Source organism: Polyodon spathula, unplaced genomic scaffold, assembly GCF_017654505.1.
Source record: "Polyodon spathula isolate WHYD16114869_AA unplaced genomic scaffold, ASM1765450v1 scaffolds_3759, whole genome shotgun sequence".
NCBI classification, from domain to species: Eukaryota; Metazoa; Chordata; class Actinopteri; order Acipenseriformes; family Polyodontidae; genus Polyodon; species Polyodon spathula.
In genome coordinates, this window is record NW_024475218.1 from 1 (window position 1) to 10,433 (window position 10,433).

A 10,433-nucleotide genomic window follows, 5' to 3' on the forward strand; every position below is an offset into this window, starting at 1 on the left:
GCCACTAATTTAACATGTGCCTTATTGTTTTTTTTACAGCAGAGTTCACGACCCTCAGCTTTGTCATGGGCGTCAGTATTGGCTGTGTGGCTGTCGTGTTTGTGCTTGGCTTCATCACAGTGTTGGTGTTTTACTGCAACAGGAAAAGAGCAGCAGGTCAGTGGCAGGTTGCAATAGTCACGTTGTTATTTGGCAGTGCAATGTATGTCTATTCTTTACAGAGTGTGATGCAGAATTGAAATGCCTATTTATCTACTGTAGGGGTCTTTTTCATAGAATGTTTCCTCTGTTTCAAATTCTGTTTGGAATTTAAAGTTATACTCATTTTATAAATTCTTAATTTTCAATTAAATTAGTTTTCAAAGGTTTCATTAAAATGTTCAAAAATACATTTAGGTAAAAAAAGGTTTGACACAAATTAAGAAATCAGTTTCATAAGGTTTGCATAGTTCATTGTATTACTAGTGCTGCATGTACATTGTAACCAGGCAATCTGTTTATGTAGAAACTTAACAAACATGCTTCCTGAACTGTGAGGAGAAGCATATACGTCCCTGGGTGCAGGCTTCCAGTGGAGCTGAGAAAGGGTATACAATGGGAGAGATTGTGAGTGTGTTTCATTGATTCACAGTTCAAACCCAGGAGCCAATGAAAGAGAAGCCTGACGACTCTGCTGCCATCTACTCCAATATCACTGAACTCCAGACAATGACAGGTAGTGCCAGTCTACTCCAATATCACTGAACTCCAGACAGTGACAGGTAGTGCCAGTCTACTCCAATATCACTGAACTCCAGACAATGACAGGTAGTGCCAGTCTACTCCAATATCACTGAACTCCAGACAATGACAGGTAGTGCCAGTCTACTCCAATATCACTGAACTCCAGACAGTGACAGGTAGTGCCAGTCTACTCCAATATCACTGAACTCCAGACAATGACAGGTAGTGCCAGTCTACTCCAATATCACTGAACTCCAGACAGTGACAGGTAGTGCCAGTCTACTCCAATATCACTGAACTCCAGACAATGACAGGTAGTGCCAGTCTACTCCAATATCACTGAACTCCAGACAGTGACAGGTAGTGCCAGTCTACTCCAATATCACTGAACTCCAGACAGTGACAGGTAGTGCCAGTCTACTCCAATATCACTGAACTCCAGACAATGACAGGTAGTGCCAGTCTACTCCAATATCACTGAACTCCAGACAATGACAGGTAGTGCCAGTCTACTCCAATATCACTGAACTCCAGACAATGACAGGTAGTGCCAGTCTACTCCAATATCACTGAACTCCAGACAATGACAGGTAGTGCCAGTCTACTCCAATATCACTGAACTCCAGACAATGACAGGTAGTGCCAGTCTACTCCAATATCACTGAACTCCAGACAATGACAGGTAGTGCCAGTCTACTCCAATATCACTGAACTCCAGACAATGACAGGTAGTGCCAGTCTACTCCAATATCACTGAACTCCAGGCAATGACAGGTAGTGCCAGACTCCTCTGGGAGTCTGCATTTCAAATTAAATTAATACCTGAACATATCCGTGTTTTTTTACTTCAAAATCTAATATCACTTCTTTTTTCAAATAGTAAAAAAGAAACACCCTGCCAAGTAACAAAAACAGTAATAAGCAATCGAGGAGTGTCTCAGACTCCAAACTGTACCTGATGGGCTTATTTCTAGCTGTGCAACTTTGTTTTTCAAACATGGAGTACAATGCTTAAAAAAAAAACTCTCCTGGTGTCTTTATTGTAAGGATGTCATGCTGCAGCATGGTAGAACACAAGTTCGTTTTTAGTTTTTGTAGTTCTACCAATTTTTAAAGAGATGCTGTCATAAAACCTATCATGGTCTTGAGCAACATGCTTTAAAAAATGTTAGCACAATATTCTTATTAGAACGATGTGTATATGACAAAGAGACTAGTGTCATTATCATTCCCTTTAAAAATATGTGTATTAAATGGATCGCATGATAATTTGGTTGCTGTACATACAGTACTGGTACAGTACCTGCCAGTATGATGGTCGGACTGAACAGAGCTGCTGTTTTCTGACACTGTTGAGATGTTCATAGAGGACAACAGAGGCTGGTCTTGTGTGTCTTTCTTGAAAGGTAACGCAGAGGTTGAGGAAACACAGAGACCAGATCCCCAAGAAGACAAGGACAAATCCGAACTTCATTACGTGACTTTTACATTTGAAGAAGGAATGGCAGGTGAGTTGTTTTCTTTCTCTTCAGTAAACCCCCCGAGCTGTCTCTGTTGAAGAAACTGCTGTTTCACATCTCACTGTGATGCGCCAATCCACACTGCTGTTTCACATCTCACTGTGATGAGCCAATCCACACTGCTGTTTCACATCTCACTGTGATGAGCCAATCCACACTGCTGTTTCACATCTCACTGTGATGAGCCAATCCACACTGCTGTTTCACATCTCACTGTGATGAGCCAATCCACACTGCTGTTTCACATCTCACTGTGATGAGCCAATCCACACTGCTGTTTCACATCTCACTGTGATGAGCCAATCCACACTGCTGTTTCACATCTCACTGTGATGAGCCAATCCACACTGCTGTTTCACATCTCACTGTGATGAGCCAATCCACACTGCTGTTTCACATCTCACTGTGATGAGCCAATCCACACTGCTGTTTCACATCTCACTGTGATGAGCCAATCCACACTGCTGTTTCACATCTCACTGTGATGAGCCAATCCACACTGCTGTTTCACATCTCACTGTGATGAGCCAATCCACACTGCTGTTTCACATCTCACTGTGATGAGCCAATCCACACTGCTGTTTCACATCTCACTGTGATGAGCCAATCCACACTGCTGTTTCACATCTCACTGTGATGAGCCAATCCACACTGCTGTTTCACATCTCACTGTGATGAGCCAATCCACACTGCTGTTTCACATCTCACTGTGATGAGCCAATCCACACTGCTGTTTCACATCTCACTGTGATGAGCCAATCCACACTGCTGTTTCACATCTCACTGTGATGAGCCAATCCACACCGCTGTTTCACATCTCACTGTGATGAGCCAATCCACACTGCTGTTTCACATCTCACTGTGATGAGCCAATCCACACTGCTGTTTCACATCTCACTGTGATGAGCCAATCCACACTGCTGTTTCACATCTCACTGTGATGAGCCAATCCACACTGCTGTTTCACATCTCACTGTGATGAGCCAATCCACACTGCTGTTTCACATCTCACTGTGATGAGACACTCCCTCCAGCCAATCCACACTGCTGTTTCACATCCCACTGTGATGAGCCAATCCACACTGCTCTTTCACATCTCACTGTGATGAGCCAACCCACACTGCTGTTTCACATCTCACTGTGATGAGCCAATCCACACTGCTGTTTCACATCTCACTGTGATGAGCCAATCCACACTGCTGTTTCACATCTCACTGTGATGAGCCAATCCACACTGCTGTTTCACATCTCACTGTGATGAGCCAATCCACACTGCTGTTTCACATCTCACTGTGATGAGCCAATCCACACTGCTGTTTCATATCTCACTGTGATGAGCCAATCCACACTGCTGTTTCACATCTCACTGTGATGAGCCAATCCACACTGCTGTTTCACATCTCACTGTGATGAGCCAATCCACACTGCTGTTTCACATCTCACTGTGATGCGCCAATCCACACTGCTGTCAGGCTCACACACATATAGCCAGTCCTTAAATACATCCTGGCAATTGCATAGCAAACATCCACCAAAAATGTACAATGGTATATGGCACTGTGGTATATTATACTGTGTTTTGAAAGTGTTTACTCCTAGTTTTTGAAAAGAGCTAATTCTTACTAGTTAACAGAGGTTGGGGGTCGATTCTGAATGAAACTGGAATTTTGTACAGATAGATTTCAGTAAATCAATATCAATATTGATTGCGCTGAACTGGATAAATGTATAATTTATTGGCTATATATTCATCTTAAGCATGACTGTTAGATTTGCAAAGCTTTGTGCATTTTGATAATGAAAATTTTAAGAGCTTAATAACCAGAAACAATAGATGTCATGACTGATATGAAGATTTCAGCTTTAGTTGAAGATGAGCTTTAAATTAATGGATCACTTATAGCATCCTTATATAGAATCCTGTGCAGATAATGCATGAAATTAAGGGTAATCACCAGTCCTATATAAAGAACAGCTGGCAGTGTCTTAGTGAAAGGGAGGAGGAGTTTGGTGCTGTGAGAGAGAGAGAGAGAGAGAGAGAGAGAGGAGAGAGAGAGAGAGAGAGAGAATGAGAGAGAGAGAGAGAGAGGGGCGGGGGGGGGGGGGGTTGTTTTGTGCATTTGGATTAAAACTGAAGAAATATTGTGTAGACCTTCAACTGTTTTGAGAATCCTGTTGGACAGCCCCTTAAAAAATACTACATCAAAATAAAGATACAGGCGCAATGTCTAGGAAGACTTCAGTCCTTGATCACTTTGATGAGCCAAGTACAAATGGTACAGTGGGAAATCATTGTGCTACATGTAAGCACTACAGCATATCTGTCTCTAGTGCAACAAGAGCAGCCTTCTTCAAAAGACACCTTCAAGTAAGTACATGATGTCATAATTCAGAACAGTCAGGCAGTGATAGCAAAGGTTTCCAAACATGTATCCTTTTGCCACAAATCCCCCAAAGCCACCAAGGCTCTAGAAGGTTTACAAATGCCAGTAGGTGGAATAGCCAATTGAAGATGATGAGGTCCATCCTGCGAGTCCTTGCACAGGTTCTGTCTGAGCTTCATGACATGTATAAGTCTTATGAACTGAAACTCATAGGGGAACTATGTGAAATACTGAAGCCCTTTGAGGAAGCCACTGACAAGTGCCAGGGAGATCAGGTAGTCACTGCCAGGGTCTATGTCATGCTGTGGCACATATCAGGGAAACCTACAACAGCAAGTTCGTGGTAACCATGCAGTCTTTCCTTGAGAAATGCCTTGCCAAGTTTGAGGACATGGAGTGTTTCCAGATGGCTGCTATTCTGGACCCACATTTCAAACTGGATTGGTGCATGGGTGAAGAAGTGAACAGTAAAAGAGAACTTTTGACCAACAAGGTCATCTATCTGTCTCCAAAAGTAGATGCCATGGCAAGGGATTCAACATCACCCCCACCAATGAAATGCATAAAACTTTCTTCATACATGACTACCCACTCCACACCAACCCCACCAAGCACAACTGCTTCTGAAGAGTTCACTAATTACTTGAGCCAACCATGCCTGTCAGAAGATGCTGATCATCTAGCATAATAGAAGGAAAAGAGCAAGTTTCCTATCTTAGCCTAACCTGCCTCCAAATATCTCACCATACTTGCCTCTTCAGGACATGTAGAGAGACTTTTTAGTGTGGCAGGCAAAGTATTCAGGCCAGAACTGTGTAATCTAAGTGATCTGAAATATGAAGAATTTATGATTATCCGCTGTAACCACGATAATGTTCATGTTTGAATACAAATGCTGAATGAAAAAATAAGATTCATAAGATAAACTGTTATGTTGATGCTGTATTTTGTAGGGTAATGTGGTGATTTGACTCTTTTTTTTTCACATGGACAGTATTTTACATCTGTGGAGAACATTGTCTTGTTTCTTCATATCACTTGGATGTACACACGTACAGTATAATGTGTGCAATAACCTACACTACTAGCACAACTTCAACAATCAATATTTCTTTATTATAAACAGTTGTAATAAAATAGTAAAGATGTACACATCAAATGAATATGAGTTATTATGCTTAACTACACAATTGTAGTATTATTTCATGGAGTGTAATTGTAATTGAATTGAATTGATTAAATGATTAACCCTACTTATAAAGCAACCTCATGATACCTCCTGAACCTTACTTAACTCTTACTAGTTATAGTGGGAACCTAACCTTAATATACTCTGGGTTGAATTGGAATTGGAATTGATCAGATTGAATTGGGATTGGAATTGATCAGATTTAATTGGAATTGATCAGATTGAATTGGAATTGGAATGGATCAGATTGAATTGGAATTGGAATGGATCAGATTGAATTGGGATTGGAATGGATCAGATTGAATTGGAATTGGAATGGATCAGATTGAATTGGAATTGGAATGGATCAGATTGAATTGGGATTGGAATTGATCAGATTGAATTGGAATTGGAATTGATCAGATTGAATTGGAATTGGAATGGATCAGATTGAATTGGAATTGGAATGGATCAGATTGAATTGGGATTGGAATTGATCAGATTGAACTGGGTTTGGAATTGATCAGATTTAATTGGAATTGTAATTGATCAGATTGAATTGGAATTGATCAGATTCAGTTGAGGTTGAATTGAAATTGGAATTGAAAAAACAGAATGGACCCCAACTCTGGTAGTTAATAAAAGACCATTGAAATACCTGGTCCTGTGTTTCCTACCAGGAAATCATCAGTCACTGTCATGATTCGTATCTCATGAGAACCCCTTTGTTTGTACAGATGTGAACGGTGGTGAGATGGACTGCAGTCCCATTGCAGCAAGCAATGTAAGTACTGTACTCCCTTAGGAGGGGATCAATGCATGGCGCTAACATAGCCAGAGATAGCATCTGTCAATCCTCTTTTTATCATCATGGTATAACTTAAAAAATAGTTCCAGTGCCGCGCCATACAGTGTGTTTGGTTAAATGAAATGAAACAGGCCATGGGCCGGTAAGGCACCCTTGACTTTAAACCCAGATGAGACACAGGTCTACACCTGGATAGTTTGTAGCTGTGACATACTGAGGCAGTTTTCACAGTATTTCATTGTTAAACCAGTATTTCAACTTTAAATGAAGCTGTACTGTCCCTAACCCTGCTTACTGACTCCCTTGCAGGTAGCACCAAGCAATGAAGTTGTCTACTCCAGCATCAAGACAGCAAGACATTGACAGGCAGGCCAGTCAAGGCCAGTTTCTTGGGACAGAGTCTGAGTAGGGCTGTGAAACTCTGGGGCTTTCTCAGAGATCAGGCTTATTCTACATGTACCTTCTATGTCATTTAAAAAATGCATTCTTTTTATTTGTGATGACGTTTTGTTTGTGCTATCTTGGCTGCAGTGTGATTCTGAGTGATCACTGAATGGTGCATTGTAGGTATTGCACTGTAAGATGCTATGCTCTAGAAGTGCTTGTGTATAGGGTGCACACTTGACGTCCATCCCAAAGAAATTTTGTTATTTTATTTAGTCGTTGTGCCCATAAGAAAAAATATAAGTTTAGAGACCGTTGTGTAACGCGTGTTCCATGAATACGATAGCTTACACTTAATGATGGTCCATACAAAAGAAAAAATGTTGTTATCTAGCTGTCTGTTTCGTCAGACACTATCCTTTCTGAAATAAACCGACTCGATAGATAGATAGATAGATAGATCGATAGATAGATAGATAGATAGATAGATAGATTCCTTAGATAGATAGATAGATAGATAGCTGGGTTATTGACCCAAAAATGCCAAACATAACATTTATAAATAAGATCTTTTAGAAGAATTATGTACATTATAAGATACTCATTACAACATCACTTCTGCTTTTTTTAGGCAACCAAAAGCAGGTTGCAAAATATTGTTTTTTGCTGCTTATTTCTGTGAATTTCAGTAGCTAATGTGTTCCTGCAGTTTCTAAACATGAGAACAGGGCTTCCGGAACATTTAACACATTGCTAAATCTCAATCTGGCATCTAAGAATACATTCCTCAGTATTAGGCATTAATCACATGATTTTCAAAAGGAGCAACATATGAGCCAAGATGTTTTTAAAATCTGACTTAGACCACAGAGTGGAATATTAAAAAGGGACACGTTCAAATCTTCCAAACCCAGTTATTTTAGAAATCCAAGCTGTTGATAAAGACACTATCAGACTACATTTTCTTCAACAAGACAACTAAACGATGTATTTATTCCACACGGATAATGAAAAGAATCAGGCCTTGATGATTAAAAGATTGCAGTTCACCAGGCTGACCAGCAGAGGGCATGGGGAACCCAATAATGCAACTCACCCCCTTCACTGTATCAGTTGAGTACGGAGTGCCCACCCTTGCCATAGCCCCTCCCGGGCTCCGTAGACTTGTAATACCTTTTTGTTATAATGCGCTTGTGGAAGGGGAGTGAGGCGAGGCGGTCAGGGCTAGCAGCTGGAATAGCCGTCTCCGTCCTCTAAACGTCAAAGCAAGCCCTTTCTGCACACAAAACAAACAAACAATTTTTTTTAATACAGTCACAGGTCAGTGTGACGAGAACAACGCCCCCCTGCAGAGCTGTGGTACGAATTCTAAAATGAAACTGATAGAAAGAGACTTTATTCATAATGATGCCACATGCAATATTACAGATTACACACACACGTGTTTTGTATAGGTGTGTGTGTTACGTTGCGTGCGTTTGTTGTGAATGTCAGGGTGCGTGTGTCATTTCAAGTCCCGGTGCACGAGGGACGATGTCTGCAACGAGATTAGAAGACACTTAGTGCTTGTTGACGGTTCTAACGATTTAAATACCCAGATTCTAATTCTTTCTGACACTTTACCGTTTTGTTGCCTTGCCGGAATCACCAAAATGTCACAATTTTTCTTGGTGCTCAGTCGGTTAAACGCTCGAAAGCTTCGTCGCAGTCCTACGACACCATAAGCTTAACTCTATCACGAAACGAAACCTCAACTTTCGCGTTGAGAAATGTTTAGAAATACACCAATGTCCTACTGTTATCTCCCTGCAAAAAAAAAAAAAAGAAAAAACTGCACTGTGTTTGGAATAATCAGGCTAAAAAATGTCCATCAGCAAGCCACAAATGGAAGATGTGTCAGATTCAGTCAGGAAATTGATCCATACACTGCTGTTTTGTCCCGTCGTTTGAAACAATTTAATTCAATTTTCTTTGATTTATGGTCCACCAAAACATCTCTGTCATAGATCATCCCGTCCCCACGTGCACAAGCTCTTGTACAGAAACCTCTGAAATGTCAGGGTTTAAAATCAATTAGTGTCAGTGAGTGAAGGAAGGCATCTATCATACCCAAAGACCCCAAAGTGCTTCTGGCATTGGAAATCACATCGTATATAAAGCCATCAAACATGCGAGAGAGAAACAAAAACATGAATAGAGCAAAACAGAGCAACAAACAGCAGATTTTTTAAGTCTCTACCCAGAGGACAAACATCCACCCAGAGGGTGAGATACTGTGCAGAACAATCTGCATGTGCCAGCCTTACAGAGAAGCACACTGGAGATATCCAGAGGGTGAACAGCAAGAGGAAGGGACTGTGCAGACCAAATGAATACTAACAAACTCTGTGAGTCCCTGTGTGAGCCTTATCATATGACGCAATCTTAGGACAGTCTAAAATCAAATTGCTAGTCAGAGACTATTTAACTGGATGTTTCCTTCATTTGCGTGTGAGGATGATACATAAACTCCACGTGATGTGCAAGTTTCACAGGGGGGATGGCCTGACTAAATAATAAATAAATAAATAAATAATAAAAACATTATCACTTTAAAGCCTGTTTTTAAGGGTGCTCAAACTGGCATAAGAGGTAGTCCAGCCCCCCTTGGTCCACTTAAAATGGAATGACTATAGTGATTTTCAGTGATGTTCTATGTATTTCAGCACCCTGTCACTTTTTATATAAGGATCTATCTCAAACCTTGGAAAAATGCTATGATGAATATATACAATATGTCGGGTATATAGTTGATGACTCAGGTTTCGGCTCTGTGGAGTGATTTTCCAGGGGAGCTGTCTGCAATAAGCATTACATCTGCTGTGAACTCAGACAATTCTGTACACTACTTCATCTGTGAAGCACTCCATGCCAAGCGACTGATGAAGGTTTGATGTTCTGCTCTTTAATAAAGGGTTTAATCCATGCTGATTTAACTCTGCTGGAATCTGGATGTTTATTTCAGGCATAGGATGTAAATAGAGCAGGGTACCAGAATTCAACATAGATTACATCCAGCTGATTCAACTTCAGTGACTATTTATCATACATCACTATGACAGAGTCTCCAGCTCTCCATCAATATGTACCAATTCCACACCTCACTGTAACAGACACCCCAACCCTCCCTCAATCTGTACCCCTCTATACTGCAACATAGTCCCCAACGTCTTCAATCTGTACCCCAATATACTGTAACAGAGGCCCCAACTCCTTCAGTCTGTACCCCTCAATACTGTACAAGAGACCACATCTCTTCCTCAATCTGTACCTCTCTATACTATAACATAGCCCCCAACTCCTTCAACCTATACCCCTGTAAGAGAGACCCCATCTCTTCCTCAATCTGTAGCCCTCTATATCCCACTGTAGCAGTGTTCCCACCTCTTTTCTTTAAATGAATATGG

At 41.0% G+C, this 10,433-nt stretch overlaps 1 long non-coding RNA gene across 2 annotated transcripts; it reads left to right on the forward strand.

Moving 5' to 3' along the window:
* Positions 1-43: 43 nt before the first annotated feature.
* LOC121312267 lies at positions 44-7,217 on the forward strand. Of its 2 annotated transcripts, XR_005949740.1 has the most exons (5): positions 44-156; positions 632-1,129; positions 2,130-2,231; positions 6,533-6,579; positions 6,913-7,217. It is a non-coding gene; the product is annotated as an uncharacterized LOC121312267 (long non-coding RNA). The 2 variants fall into 2 exon arrangements; XR_005949739.1 differs by having other exon boundaries at positions 632-2,231.
* Positions 7,218-10,433: the final 3,216 nt, after the last annotated feature.